This window comes from Rhea americana, unplaced genomic scaffold (assembly GCF_003343005.1).
Source record: "Rhea americana isolate MKP2758 unplaced genomic scaffold, rheAme1 scaffold_14, whole genome shotgun sequence".
Lineage (NCBI taxonomy): Eukaryota > Metazoa > Chordata > Aves > Rheiformes > Rheidae > Rhea > Rhea americana.
The window spans coordinates 1605351-1619718 of NW_028185483.1; the positions used below are offsets into that span (position 1 = coordinate 1605351).

Genomic DNA, 14368 nt, shown 5'->3' on the forward strand with positions numbered 1-14368 from the left:
TATGTTTTGCAGTCACTGGATGAGTCAAGTTCTTAGCCTTTACACCATTTATGAAAAGAAATTCACTAGTGTTCTAAGATTTGCAATGCTCTTTGAACAGCCAGAATACTTCTTTTTGTTTTGCTTTTAAGCCTTGTGCTGTTTAATTCTCCGCTGAATTGAAGCAGCAGCATATAAGCAATACCTGTCAGACGCTCTCACTGTTGGTGGGCCAGAAGCAAACACATCTGACGCAGCAGCCGAAGGCAGCCTATTAGAAACAGTTCCTGATCTGACCTGGATGGCTTCAATACCTCCAACAGCACTGCCAAACTCCAGTGATAAAAACATTGTGCCTCTGGGCAAACACAACAGCCACCAGTTGAAGCCATCCACCCCCCTGCAGCACGCTGAATGGCTGCTGCAGCAGCAATGCTTACGAAAGGCTGGCCCAGGCGAACTGCTGGCTATCCGTGGGATGGGAGCCACAGCCGCGCTCCAGGCTCAGGCCTGGCTTTCAGTTCAGGGCTGTTGGGAAAGAGGGGAGGGCAGGTTTGGAGGGAGCCCAGCCATTGTACTTGCACAAACATGCAGGAGATGAATACACAAGTTTGACTCTGAACAAAAGCATATTCTTTTGTTTAATAGGAAAATAGCCTTACACAATCACACCATCTGCAGCCCTCTCAACCTTGCCCCCTTAACTATTTCAGTCAGTAGCCATCATCGTCCATCCTGGCAGAATGGCGGTGGGCTCAAAGATAACTACATTCCTACAAAGGAGGCAGCTGGGGAGACCACGAACATCTTAGAAGTGACCAAACTGAGGATTAGGTTGGAGTGCGAGCTCATATCTTACCATACACCAAGGAATTCAGAAGAAAATGAGCTCATTTAAATGTTGTAGCTGCACACAAAGCACCCTAAAGACTTGAAGTCAAGTTAGCTACAAGATACAAATTCAGAAAACAATGCTTCGTTAGTCCTGCTGCTTCTGGAATGACTTGTTTTACAGAACAGAAGTAAACAGACTTGATATTTCTCAAGGAAGTACCATCACAAACTTAGGTATGTGGGCAGTTTCACATTTCCCAGGTGAGGTGGCAAGTCAAGTTACATACAGCTTTAGACCTCTAACAAAAAGGCAAAACAACTTCCTCTTAAACCTTAAAAAAAAAAAAAAACTACAACACCAGTTAATTATAGCTGTGCAGTAATACACAGAAATAACTCAAAAGGAATAAATCTATTTCGTTTACTGAAAAATAACACATTAAAAAAAAAAAAAAAAAAAGCACATATTTTTAAGCAACAGCAGTGAACTTCATCTTTCTGTCTCAAACACATGCCTCTGCTGAAGTCCATCTGTCAGCAGAGAACAACTGCAGAGGCAAATGAGAATGAGAAAATAATAGCCTGGAACAAGGAGCCCAAGCTCTAAGCAACTAAATTGGTCTTATACACATAAAAAGTTCTGTATTTTAAAGAATAGCATTTTCACTTGTGTTTGCTATTAGTATAGGAAATGGAGCATTCAATAATGCAGGAAAGGCTGGGAAAGGAAATAAACTCACAGTTAACGAGTTAAATATTTACAGCCAGTTTGTTCCCCACTACAAGAAGTGTGAGGCTCCTCCTGATAGCACCATAGGGTTGGAAAATCCAAACTAGATCTTTTAGAGGTAAAGGCTAAGTGGAACGTTCCTTTCTGGATCTTTCGTTTTGCTACAGCTAGAGTAAGGAGAAAAGGTCTTTTCAAACAAACTGTTTTACAGAGAGAAAATGTATCCCTACTACTCAGACTCTTTCTCCCCAGTGTTAAAACCAAAAGGCCTCAAACTAAGGAAAGACATATGAACGAAGCTGTTACTTTAAGGAACATTTACATTGCTTTTCCTGCTGACATAACAGTGTACATCCTCAAAGGATTTCATGTTACAAGCACCAACAATTCCCAGTATTTTTGACCATGAGAAAGGACTTAAATAATAATACACACACCTAACAACACACCACCATACAATCCTTAATAAAGGTATGGATACAAATAAATCTGCTTTGCACATAGAGGAGTCTCAACACAGAATATGATCAATGTGCAGGTTAAAGAAAAGTATCTGTCTAGATAGTGGACTTCCAAGAGGTTTAATTTTCTTGAAGCATTCTTGAAAATTGACATATACTTTTCCCACAAATGTTGTGCAGACACTTACATTACTACTAGAAGCATGGAATCAAGACCAGTTGGGTATCTTCATATTTTACATTAACTCTCAATCTCTTACAGTTTACAGTGGAAACAGATTAAGAACAGAAAAGAGCCAAGTTTGAAGAAAAATAAATTTACATGATATGGATGTTAAATGACTCCATTAATTAAAACCCAGAATTTTATGAATACTTCTAATTGCCTGAGAAAACTCTCTCACGAACAGGTATCTTCCTCTACAGTGAGAAGATAGGTGAAAAATAGATGTTCTCAGATCCCCTGCGTATCTTCCTCAGTAAAGGACCTTCCGTTACAACCCCAGTCTTTTCTACAGTCTCCCTGACCCTCCATCCTTTCCTCTCCTCCTTCCACTGCATACCACATCATCATCTTTTTAAATACTGGGAAGGCTCTCTAGTAAGCCACATGTGCCTTGCTTATCATGCCACATGTGCCTTGCTTATCATGCAACCTTACTGATGGACATCAGTCTGCTTGGATTTTTAAAAACAGTTCTGTCCTAATAGCTTAAATATCCAAAAAGACTATTATAATTAGGCAAGATCACTTTACAAAAGCTAACCAGCTTTCACTAGTCATCCTGACACAAGACTGAAACCAAACTGAAAAGTTAGAAGAACAAAACCAAACGGTCCCATAACAAAAGGAAAGACCTAACTTGTTTGTCTTTTGAGTTTTTGTTGTTCTTCTTCTCCTTAGGTGTTAAGGCTTTGGCTCTGCCCCAGCCTTCAGAGCTCCCTTCCACTTGATTCTCTTGACCTCACTCCAGAGGCCTCATCGTTACATTAATCTCCAGTGGACACTGCTTCTATTTTCTCCATAGGTGATGGTCCCATTCAATTCCCAAAAGGCCACTTGTTTCCAAATTATAAAGTTAGCTACAAATATTAATCAGATCCCACAGATAGGATTCACTTGACTAAATTCAGATTTGGCAATATAGATGAGCTCAGCATTGGGATAAAATTAAGGCCTGTAAATGCCCATTTTTCAATGAACACAAAACAGATCTTGCCTAAAGTTAAAAAGGAGAAAGAAGAGGAAAGAATTCATGTCATATCCCCCCAAAACCGTTTGTTCCCCTCATAATCTGCACAGAGAAAGGAGAATAAACTGAGGCACATACGATGAGCACAGACAATACTGTGACTTTCTTCCTATGCTTGAGTATCATTTTAAGATGTTTATGTCTGACTCCAGAGCAGGCTTTTAAGAATAGTACAGCCAACCTGGCATTACTGAAATGAAAAAGATCACAGAAGCACGCTCAGCCACCACCTTTCACCAAGTAGCAGTTCAATCCCAATCTACAGGCTCGCCAGTAATTATCAAAGCAGTATGTCATGCCTTTTGATCAGCATGATATAATCAAGGGAAGGAAGAAAAAAGATGGTACTAGCACCAAGGTCTTCTCTGAAATTCTTGTGAGAAAAAAAAATTAAACAGACTTATAAACACAGATCTCAATTTTGGAAGTTACTGCATGGATTCAGTGACAACCTATGTGAGACATTGGAGCTTCTACTATTGCATAAATACCTGTATTTATTCAGAAAACTGTTCAAAATAATCTGTGGCCATTTACCTGTAGAACTGAGGGCACAGTCCAGCTGCATAGGCAAGTCAGCATCAGATGGAATAATCTATAATTTGCAAGTCAAAACTTTGTTGTGCTAGCAACTGAAAACATGAGAGAAAAACATTTTGAGCTCCAGCCTACCACAATATCCAGAAATTAATTCTAGGTCTGCACTGCAGTGGTTACTAAAAGGTCCCAAGTGTTTCCTAGTTCTATCAGGGCCTCCTATATGTTATATCGGAGCTGGATCTACCTCAGACTGCTCTGCTGTGCTCTGACAAAGAGGATCTACTCCAGCATGTCCTCACCAGAAGGAGGAAGACACTCGTGAGAAAAGCACAGAGGGACCTACAGGAATCCCATGCTACCATCTAACTTCCCAAGCTGTCCCACTGCAAAGACAAACCCTTTGGGTAAGAAAGCTGATGTACTTTGTAAAGATACCGAGACAACCAGGAAATTTGGTCATACTCCAAAGGGGTCCCTGAGAGCGATTCTCTTGTTCGGAAGCTATTACGTTAATACAAGGATAAGAAGAATAAAAGAGCAGCTGCTTCATTGGCAACTGCAGGAGGAAAAGTGCCTGCTGACCCGTGCCACAACTGCAGCTACCCAAGGGCAATGAGAAAAGGAGCCTTCAAATGCTGTAACTGGAACACAGTACAAACAGCTTTCTTGGTGAACGAATCCCATGTATAAAACCTTCTGAGCTGCTGCTTTGACTAGAGTCTATCATAGGTACACTAGCTACCTGGTGAGCTCTGAATGCCACCCACTGGTACCTGAGCCAGGTGCTACCAACCCATATGAGAAGCAGAGTAAAAGGCAAAGAGGAAAAAACAGCATGCTCTTCTCTCTTAAGGGAGAACTCACAATGATGTAAGCATTCAATATTAATAAATAAAATAAGGTAGTCGGTCTCCACCGGATTGCGCTGTACAGAAATCACTATGATTTATGGCTTCAGTCTAGATCCAATTGCACAGAAAAAAGAAAAGCCTCTCTCTATGTGCCTCTCATACTAAGCACATACCATCTCTTGCCTGTGCAAAACATAGGAACAACCAAGACTGCTGCTTTACATAGACAAAATATTAAACAAATTAATTCCTAAGGCTGTGGGAAAACACTCTTTGGGAGAGCTTCCAAATCATAAATTCTGTTCATTTAAGCTAAGTTGCTTGATCAAGTTAATTGAAGGAATCAAAAAAGCATCTGGAGAAGAATGCATTCACCGGTCATTCTCTTGCCATGCCTGATTTTCTGCTACTTTTTCTGGGGTGGGGGAAGAAGAGGGGTGGATTCTTATTACAAGGTCTAAGGTTGGGAAACGAAAGGCAGTAATAGATGTCATCGATAGCTCAGTGAAAAAAAAAATGTAATCTGAAAGACAGTGTCCCTAGAGCTCAGCTCCAGGCGGCAGCCCGGTGCAGGTTCCCCGCGGCACGGCCGCTCAGCGGCAGGCCTGCGCGAGGGGAAGGCAGGCCCGCAGGCTGCCCCCTCACCGCGGCCTCCCCACCGCCGCTCACTACACCGAGCGGCTCGCAGCAACTCCAACGGGTCCGCTTGGGCACCTTGCCTGTGAAATGCGTTTTCACTACTCGTTTAGTTTGTTACATCCACACCTTACAGTACGTGGCTACGAAAATGTTATCACACAGGTGAACTGCTGTCACCTTCCTTCTCTCTACCTATGTATTTTGCTTCAAGTATCATTAATATACATTTTTAAAAACTTAAGAATGATGAGTATATGTTCCACATTCTCATGCTTAATAGATCTTGTTATATTTAAACCTCAAAGGTTAAGACACAACACATGCTACAGCAAATCCTTCCCGAGCAGATTTTCACATCTTTGGTAAATGGCCATTCCACTTATGGCACAGGATTTTAGTCTACACAAGTCATCCACGAAGTGCATGCAGGATTTTCTAGACTTCTCAGAAGGGTTAGGTCAGCACTGCCCAAAGCACAAAGGAGCTTCTTTACTCGGCACTACGATCATTTTAAGTAATCATCAGCCCCTCTGCACTATTTGCTTTCGAATAAGATAGAAAAAACACACTCTTTTTATCTTGCAACATCAAAACACACAGATCACAGAAACACTTGGTGAATGACCAGCACAGTGGAAGTGACAATATCACTGCAGTGTTTCCCAGAAGTTAACAGCCTCAGAGAGCAGCAATGCTGAACGCCACCAAAGCTCTAATTGCTGCTACAACCTAGGCGTAACACTGTCCCGCAACAGCGCGCTCAAAACGCGGTTGGGATGGCAGCGGGGGGTTGTCTTTTACACTCTTTGATGCACCGTAATCTTTACTTCAAACAGCTTCTGTTATCTCTGACGCACTCGACAATGATTTTCAACATCAAAGGGAAAATTAATGTTTTGGCTTAAACCACATGGCAACTTCTGAAAGCGAGATGCCGTAACCGCACGCTGGACACTAGCTTGGCCGTGGCTTCCCCCACGGCAAGGCCACGGCTGCCGGGCTCCGCAGAGAGGTGCTGCGCTGAAGAACGGAAAGAAGCCACCAAAGCCCAGAAAGGCTCCAGTAAAGCATCACAAGCCATTTTGCGCACAGAATCCAAATAGTTACAAAACCCAGAATTCAGTTCATCAGAGCAGACCCATAGGCACAAAGGGCCGGCTACGGCCCCCTTCCACGCACCGGCTAAGGCACTAAGCCCGCGCACGCGAACCAGCTGCAGCTCCAGAGCATTACTACTGCCTTCAAAAACGTTCAGCACACTCTAATACCGCAAAATCAGGTCCTAACTTTAAGTCCAGGCAGACTGAGGATAAATTTTGGTGAAAAGATACTCAATTCTTCATGAAAATGTATCACACCAAAGTCTGAAAAAATATCTACAAGTAAGCCTTTTTAAAGCTGAAGTAGGAATAAGCTTTGGAGATAACCAAACAAATGGAGAAGTTCAATTCTAATACTTCTTTCTGTAGCTCAACTATGTCTCTCAGCCAGAAAAAATAAACCCTAACACCTAAATGACACATAAATACTAGGTTTTATTAACTCTTAAATCCCCAATTAACTGTATTGATTTTTGAGATCATTCTAATATAAGCCTGGAAATCTCACAATGAAGTCAAATATAAGAATACTTTTACAGATACACTGCAAAATTGTATGTAATTACATCACAAGCAAGGAACACTAGTAGGAACAAATCAATATTTGAACTCATTTTAAAGTAACCATTTGCTTAAAAAAATTATAATGATTCTCCTGTCAAACATGTGACAAAAATTAATTAAAAACATAACAGAGCTTATTCTGGAAATGCAGTTTAAAATATTTAACTCGGAAGATAAAAAATTAAAAAGAAAAAGCATCAATATAAGGTCCTGGATTAGGCCCAAGATGACTTTAAAATAATTCTTAAATCAAGAAATCTTTCTTAATTTGGTTAATAACTTATAAAATAACTAAAGCTCTAAATTCAAAACTCTTTATCCTACACTCAATCCGATTACTTCATAGTCTACGCGGAGGTTGGATTGCCAGAGTTTGCTGACATGAGGTAACAGCAGTCACTGGCAAAATTGTGCATTTATTGTTTATCTGTTTGTTTGGCTTCATTTTAAGTTATTTTCTTCAACTAGGAAATGAACTCAAAGTCTGGGGAACAGTTCAGTCTTTAGTGATAACAAGGGCCAGCTTTCACCCAAGCCAAACTCAGGCCTTCCTTGGTCAAGCTGGGTTCAGGCCGGCCAGCAGCGTTCTGGGAATTCTGCTCTCTCCGGATTCATCCTTCATTCATGAAGAGAGGATCTTCCAGTTTAGAAGTATTTGACTTTTTTGAATGGATTGCATTTTTAGGGTCATTCAGGAAAGAAAAAAGAAAAAAAAAACAGAATTAGGAAGGATGACTCTCACTGAAGAAGCACTATGTCAGGGTTAAAAATGAACATGAAATAACAAAAAATCACACATTTTGCTGGAGAACATGAGATATACCTGTTGATTTAAGCACAAGGATCATCTGTCCTTTCCTAACAGTTCCTTCACTACTCCCAACAGGAAAGAAGAAAATCTCAAAATGACATCCAATGTATTCATGCTTTCAAATGCTCTGTTTCTATGGCAGGTACACAAACACTGCCAGATCTCTATTAATCAAAAATGCCATGATAGCATGCAATTTGCTCACATGAGTTAAAAAAATTTGTCAAATTTACACTAAACATAGGTGTTCATCGTAAATAGAGTCATATTACAGATTAACAAAATTACAAACCCCACAGATTGTATCAATCAGTTGCAGATTAATAAATACCAAGTGAAACATGTATTAAATTATACTTTCAATGAATCTTGCAGCTTACTCTAGTCCAGCTAGGCTGTCTCATGTTTAATATGTCTTTATTCACATTACAATCATCAGATAACTACAGTTAGAAAATACTGATGAACTAATAGTATGTTTTTCTCTTTAAAACTATTTATAATGTAGTAGAAAGGAAATTAAGAAACATTGTCATCCCTGCAATTACCATGCAAGGAATTCTGTGAACTGCACTTTCTCAGTATAAAATACACAGCCAATGTAACTATTTTATGCAGTAAAAGTTTTCTAACGAATGACATCCAATATCCATCACTGAAATTGCATCCCTTCACTGGAGGGAATTTATTTCTGTGTCCACTAAAGAAAAGGTAGAGGAGAAGTGGCTAAAATTAAATGACAATTGATTTTCTAAATCTCCTGGCAGTTTTGAAAAATTCCACCTTTCTCTGCAGGTCTAAAACTATGCAAGTGCTCTCAGATAATTAACTATCCCTTGAAAAGCAATTCTAAATTAACACACTGATTTATCAAAAGCAGAGTTTTTTGAATATTTAAAAAGGCTACTGAATTTTTAAAAACGGTAATGACATTGTTCAGACTAATGAATATTGCAACCTAATTGTAAAGAAGAAGAAAAATAATAATCATATGGGGTTGCTGCTGCTAGCTGTAAAAAGAGCTTAAATCGTGTCTAGCTACCAGCCCCACATTTCCCCCTCACACAGAGCTTTGCTGTATTCAGGTACCAAGCAGGAAAACAGGAGAAGAAATACAAAAATAAAATGCAAGTTCTCTCTCCACTCCTCACTTACAACCCTTTACTGAAGACTAAAGATAGAGGAGATCCTGTCTTTTTAGTCTACCTCTAGAAGGTAGAACAGCTACCCCCCAAAAGAGACGTTTCTGGAAGCAGAGCTGTTTCAGTTCAGACCCAGCTCAGATCCCAGGGCACCCATCCAGTTCTGCAGGAATTAAATCCTCATTCTTTTGACAAGACTATACTGAGGTGGGGAATCTTATTTCTCTCAAAATCACTTTGCAAGATCTTCTCCAGGAACTATTAACACTGAAAGAGCTGACCCAGTCTAACAAGCACACACGTGCACTCTAGATTTTGGTGACAGAGTAAAATAGAAAAGGCAATATTAGAACTAGCTTTTGGAAATACATATATTTAAGTGAAGAAAGCAAAGAAAGCAAACTCCGCTAAAGAGTTTGTTGTATGAAAGAATTAGCTTTGCTGCCAGCTCAAAGATGAATTTCATACTTGGCCACGCTTTGTGCCACACACTAAAGCTTACTGGTCACTTCAGCCTCTGGCAAATCCTCAGAGATAAAGTTGCTAAGTCACCCACATTTCCCAGTGCAACACAAGAAAATCAGTCACCTGACATTTGCACCCATACTGCAAGTATGGGCAGGATTAGTCTATGATCTCCAACCCAAAGAGCCAGGAAATAAGCAGAGAGAAGCAAAAATATTTGTACAAAATATTGCTCAGCATTGGCCTAAGCTCAAGTGACTTTAGTACAAACAGATTTAGGTCAGAGCTGAGAACCTGTGATAAATCCATCCATGGTTAGTCTAGGCACTTTATTTCTTACTATAGGCAGAAATCAGCTATAAACTCTCGTGTGCTTTTTTTGCCATGGACAAAACACTGCTCATTAAATGCATGTTAATTTTTCTCATTTCAGTAGTTACACAAATTACGAGCAGCACTGCATCTGATCCTGAGACAGATGAAGACATTCATTTAAAAGAAAAAGACACCTACCCCTCCAAATTACCTGCGTGCATGTGTGTGTCAATTTAAATAACCCAGTATCCTTCACTAATTTTTTTTCTTTCTTTCTTTTTTTTTTTTTTTTTTTGGTCGGAAAGGAGCCAAAGGAGAGGCAGAAGTACTGGATTCCACTTTAGAAACATGCCAGGTGTTACAGACTTCAGAATGTAAATCCTCTTTTCTCTTGCTCTTGTTACAAGATCTTCAGTTGGTTTTCAGTGCCTGTATTGAGAGCTTGAGCTCGACCCACCATCCCCTGTGGGCATGCCCGGTTTCTAATAGGGCCATGTAGCCAAAATGAGAGCTGTAAGGTTTTAATCAAATATTGCTAGTAAAATTCCAACTTTAGTTCTCAGTTTGAAGTCACAGCAGCCCTCAGGCACTGCTCCGTCCTGTGCAGTGCTGCTCCCTAAACATAAGCCTTGGTCCCACACCCTCCTCTTCAGCGCATTTTTCCACTCTGCCACCTAGACTGTCAGAGCATCCTGTTTCTTTTAAGCTTAATTTCAAAATTAAATCTCTCTAGGGCAAGGATTTTTTCTCGAGTAGAGGACAACCCTGATTATGCCGTCAGCTCTCTGTAAACAAACAATTTAATCACCATAAAAATCTAACAGACTACGGGCTGCAGAGCAATACAAGGCGATTCCCTGACATCACGCTCTGGTGTGACGACATCATCTCAGACGAGATTCCGACAGCTCCCAGGCGCCAATCCCAGCATTTCAGCTACTACTTTTACCCTAGAGACAGTACATGTCACATATACAGACGTCTTCAAGCAACAGTAACTTTGACAGCTTAACCATGCAACTTTCTTAAAGCAAAGGACAACAGTTGATTGCTCGTTATCAGTAAATTCTGGATTCAGCCTTGGTGGAGTAGGGAGTGCACCCCAGTGCGCTCGTCGGATACGGTCCACCAGCTGCCCTAGTGATCCATGTGCATCTTTCCAAAGTAAAAAACAAACAAGTAATAAATCCAGCCTCCCCCAAGCAAACAAGCAACTCTTCCCAGAACACAAACATAAACTGCAGAAAGTAAAAAAGTTTGAAGGTATAAACTAGAGCAGCCAAAAAACGCATGATGCATTGACATTTTATCCCACAGCACAACAACGTATCAGCTGAGTTATGAGTAGCCTAAATTGTATTTTTAAAAGGGCAGGTTAAGACATGCTAGAAGGATGTGTGCGTGTTGCAGGAAATGACACAGATCCCCCAGCATGTATACAATCACATGAAGAATAAGGGTGGGCGAAGGAGCTATCTGATCTGGCAAGTTTCAATCCAGAGCAAATGTTTATTTTCAAACAGTAAGTCTAACAACAGTAATTTACAGAAATATAAGCAAATATTTGCAACCTTGCAAATACTAAGTTTTGACTAAAAAACATTGGTTAATCTTCCTTTGGGCAGCCTTAACCATTGCCTTTATCACAGAAAGTGGATCTATATTGGCTTAAGAAGTACTTTAAGACCCCAGGACAACATGTGTGGCCTACATTTCCATTAGCCTCAAGTTGTGTACTTTATTAACATAGCTCAGCGAGACTAAACTAAATTAGCTGTGTCAATCTAAACAGAGTTTTGCCAGCGTGGATTCTTTCACAACCCAGCAGACATGAGTCAAGGTTTGCTTCCTGCACCACAAAACGAAGCCCGGCATCCCACAGAACGCCAGCCATCGCGACCCTCTCCGGCGGCTCTTCTTTGGCTGTAAGCCAGGACTTCTGAAGTCCAGCAAAATTTGTCAAACCACTATCCTGGAAAACCTGGTAATGTGAAAACACTTCTAGAATTCCTTTATATTTACCTTCTATTAAGAAGAAAATTGCATTTATCCTCACAAGCAGAGGGAAGAGATGGAAGTGAACAGGAACATTGCTCTACATTATCACTATTCAAGCTGGGATTTACAGCACCTAGGAGCACCTTGAAAGCCTCAAATTTGCTCTGAAGCGGTGTTGCCATAGCACAGAAAGATGCAAATAAAGGATGTCAGGGAAGCAGTAGCAAGCATGCAAGCAGGCTGAAGAGAAAGAGACAAATAAAACCCAGCATGACTTACAGAATTTGAACCTGGTGAAGACATCCCTCCGTCCTGTTTTTCCTCAGCTGGGAAGAATTACCAAGATAGGAGTGCTGTGTATTTAACATGTTGCTGCTAATCACTTTAAATGAGCATTTTTTTTTAAACTACAAACATCTCAGAAAAACCATACTCTGCCTCCCTGTTTAATTGCTGTCCCTCAAATGTGTAGGCAAAAAGGCCCCTAAAGTATAAGTCACCAGCTCTCTGAATTAAAAAAAACAGCTCAAAGTAACCAGTTCGCAGAATCCTGTTGTATGGCACCAACTGGAATTGATGAAAAACATTTTTCTTCCTCACAAACCGAGGAGAGTTACCCACCCACAGAAGAGGGGCAAACAGTAATCGTGAAGGAAAATGAGACAAAAATAGCTTGCTCAATTTTCCTTGGTACATGGAAAATCCATTACAATAATTTTACACAACCACACAACGAAGCCTGACAAATTAATGAGCTGCTGCATGTGCAGTCGCAGGAGAGATGGCCTGGTGTTCAGAATTCCTATACTACACAAAACACAAACCATAAAGATGATTGTAATTTGGTCAAACCAAAAAAAAAAATAAATAAAAAACAGGTGTTCTTGTCCCTTCAGGAAGCAAGATATCTGACTGGCATTTCTACGCAAAGGCAGAACACAACACCCTTTAAAGGCTGCTTGCAAAACCGTGGCATCGCTGTGTTATAGCAAAGCCCCGCAGCTTGCTGAGCAGGAAGTCTGGCGTTACAAAGCTGGTTGAATATTTGCAAAGACAAACACGGGTCAGGAGAGCACACTAGTGCTGGGCCGAGAGCACAGGATTAAAGCGAATACAGGTTCTCCAAGCATAACAGCGCCAGTATGTACTTTTAGAGCAACACCCACATGAGGGCCTCAGCAAGGCACGGAGCCGTAAAGTTTGATAATCCTCGTGACGTAGGGAAGAGCCAGCCCTGCCTTCAGCCCTGGCAGGGCCACTGAGGCACAGTGCGGTCGTCCAAGGTCATCCAGATCAGCGGGCGGCACGGCACTGGGGCATAGTAGCTACTAAAAAGCACACTTGCATTACCAGTGCCAGTTATAAAACTTCTGATGGTTTTTAAGAGAATGTAGAGCATCTGGCATTATTCTGTCAGCAGCACCAAATAAATCTAATGGCAATTTGATATTCGTGCCCCTGACAGACTGCTTTAGTTACAGCAACAACATTAAAAATGTAGCATCCTTTGAAATATGCTGCACAAGTCAGACACAAGTTTCAACCGCAAGCGTGATGAGCAGCCCTGGGAGCTGTTTTCTTCCCCCGGGAATAAGCTTTTCCCCAACGTGGTGACATCTTATCAGGGATCATTTCTGTCACCAAAGGCAAACAAAGTACTGAAATTATCAGTCGTGACTTAAGTGCTGAAGGGCTGAAGCCAATCTCGAACTAGCGACTCAAGGAATAGCTGGTCGCAGCTATATATAGGATGCGCCCCCGCCCCCATCACCCTACACTGCACGTTGTAAACACGAAGAAACAGAAGGGACCTGCGGCCGGCGGGAGATGTGCCCCAGCAGCTTCCCCCGCCGCCCCTTCCCCGAAGGGTCCCCTGCGGCGGGGCGGCCGGAGGGGCGGCGTGCGGAGCGGCGCGGCGCGGCGCGGAGCGCAGCCAGCGGGCGGGCCGGGAGGCTTCCGAAGTACCAAGAGGGCAAATTCAGTCAATACCTTTCTTTGTTGAAATTCAAGCCTAGCATACAAATTCGGGCTTCGCTGCTGACAAAGGTTCAGCCTCCCTCTTTCCTTCCTCTGCCCAGGAGATAGTTTAGCATTTCAGATCTGTCTAAACAGTTGAACTGAGGTCTCTTTTTGCTGCCCGAAAAAACGTCAGCTAAACACTCTTAAAATATTAGCTTATGGCACTCAGGAGGCAGCGGGGTTTGCTTTCATCAGCACGAAGTCAAATAAACTCAGTTTACGAAAGGCACAAGTCTTTAGCTATTTAACATCTAAAAGTACTTCTTTTTTGCAGCTCGGGAAAGTAATTTTACTTTAAAAGATTTCATTAAAAAAACAGAACATTTCAGAAGTTTCTTTCAACGCTATCTTCAAAACCAGCTGTTAAAACACACACACACACACACAAAACCCCAAACCCACGCTCACCTCCACACGCTTTTTGTGCAACAAAACGCACAGCTGCCGCGAACGCAAGAACCCCCATCACAAACTTACCATAAAAAACCCCGCTGCAAATCTGCCGAGGCGGTGCGCGCCGAGAAAGGGCGGCCGGGGCGGCCGGGCGACGCGAACCGCGAGCAGCCCAACTCAGAAATAGAAGTAGCGGTGCCGGGCGGGAGCGACCGCGCCGGCGGCGGAGCCGCGGCAGCCGCGAGCCAAGGCGGCCGCTGCCCCGGGAGGCGGC

The 14368-nt window shown here is 41.9% G+C and overlaps 1 protein-coding gene across 1 annotated transcript in view; it reads right to left on the minus strand.

Moving 5' to 3' along the window:
* The window catches only part of SPSB4 (splA/ryanodine receptor domain and SOCS box containing 4), a 93045-nt gene extending 78685 nt beyond the window's left edge, over positions 1 to 14360 (minus strand). Inside the window, exon 1 of the mRNA XM_085298558.1 lies at positions 14179 to 14360. The gene's annotated coding sequence lies outside the window, so the exon portion shown is untranslated. The remainder of the gene's footprint in view (positions 1 to 14178) is intronic.
* Positions 14361 to 14368: the final 8 nt, after the last annotated feature.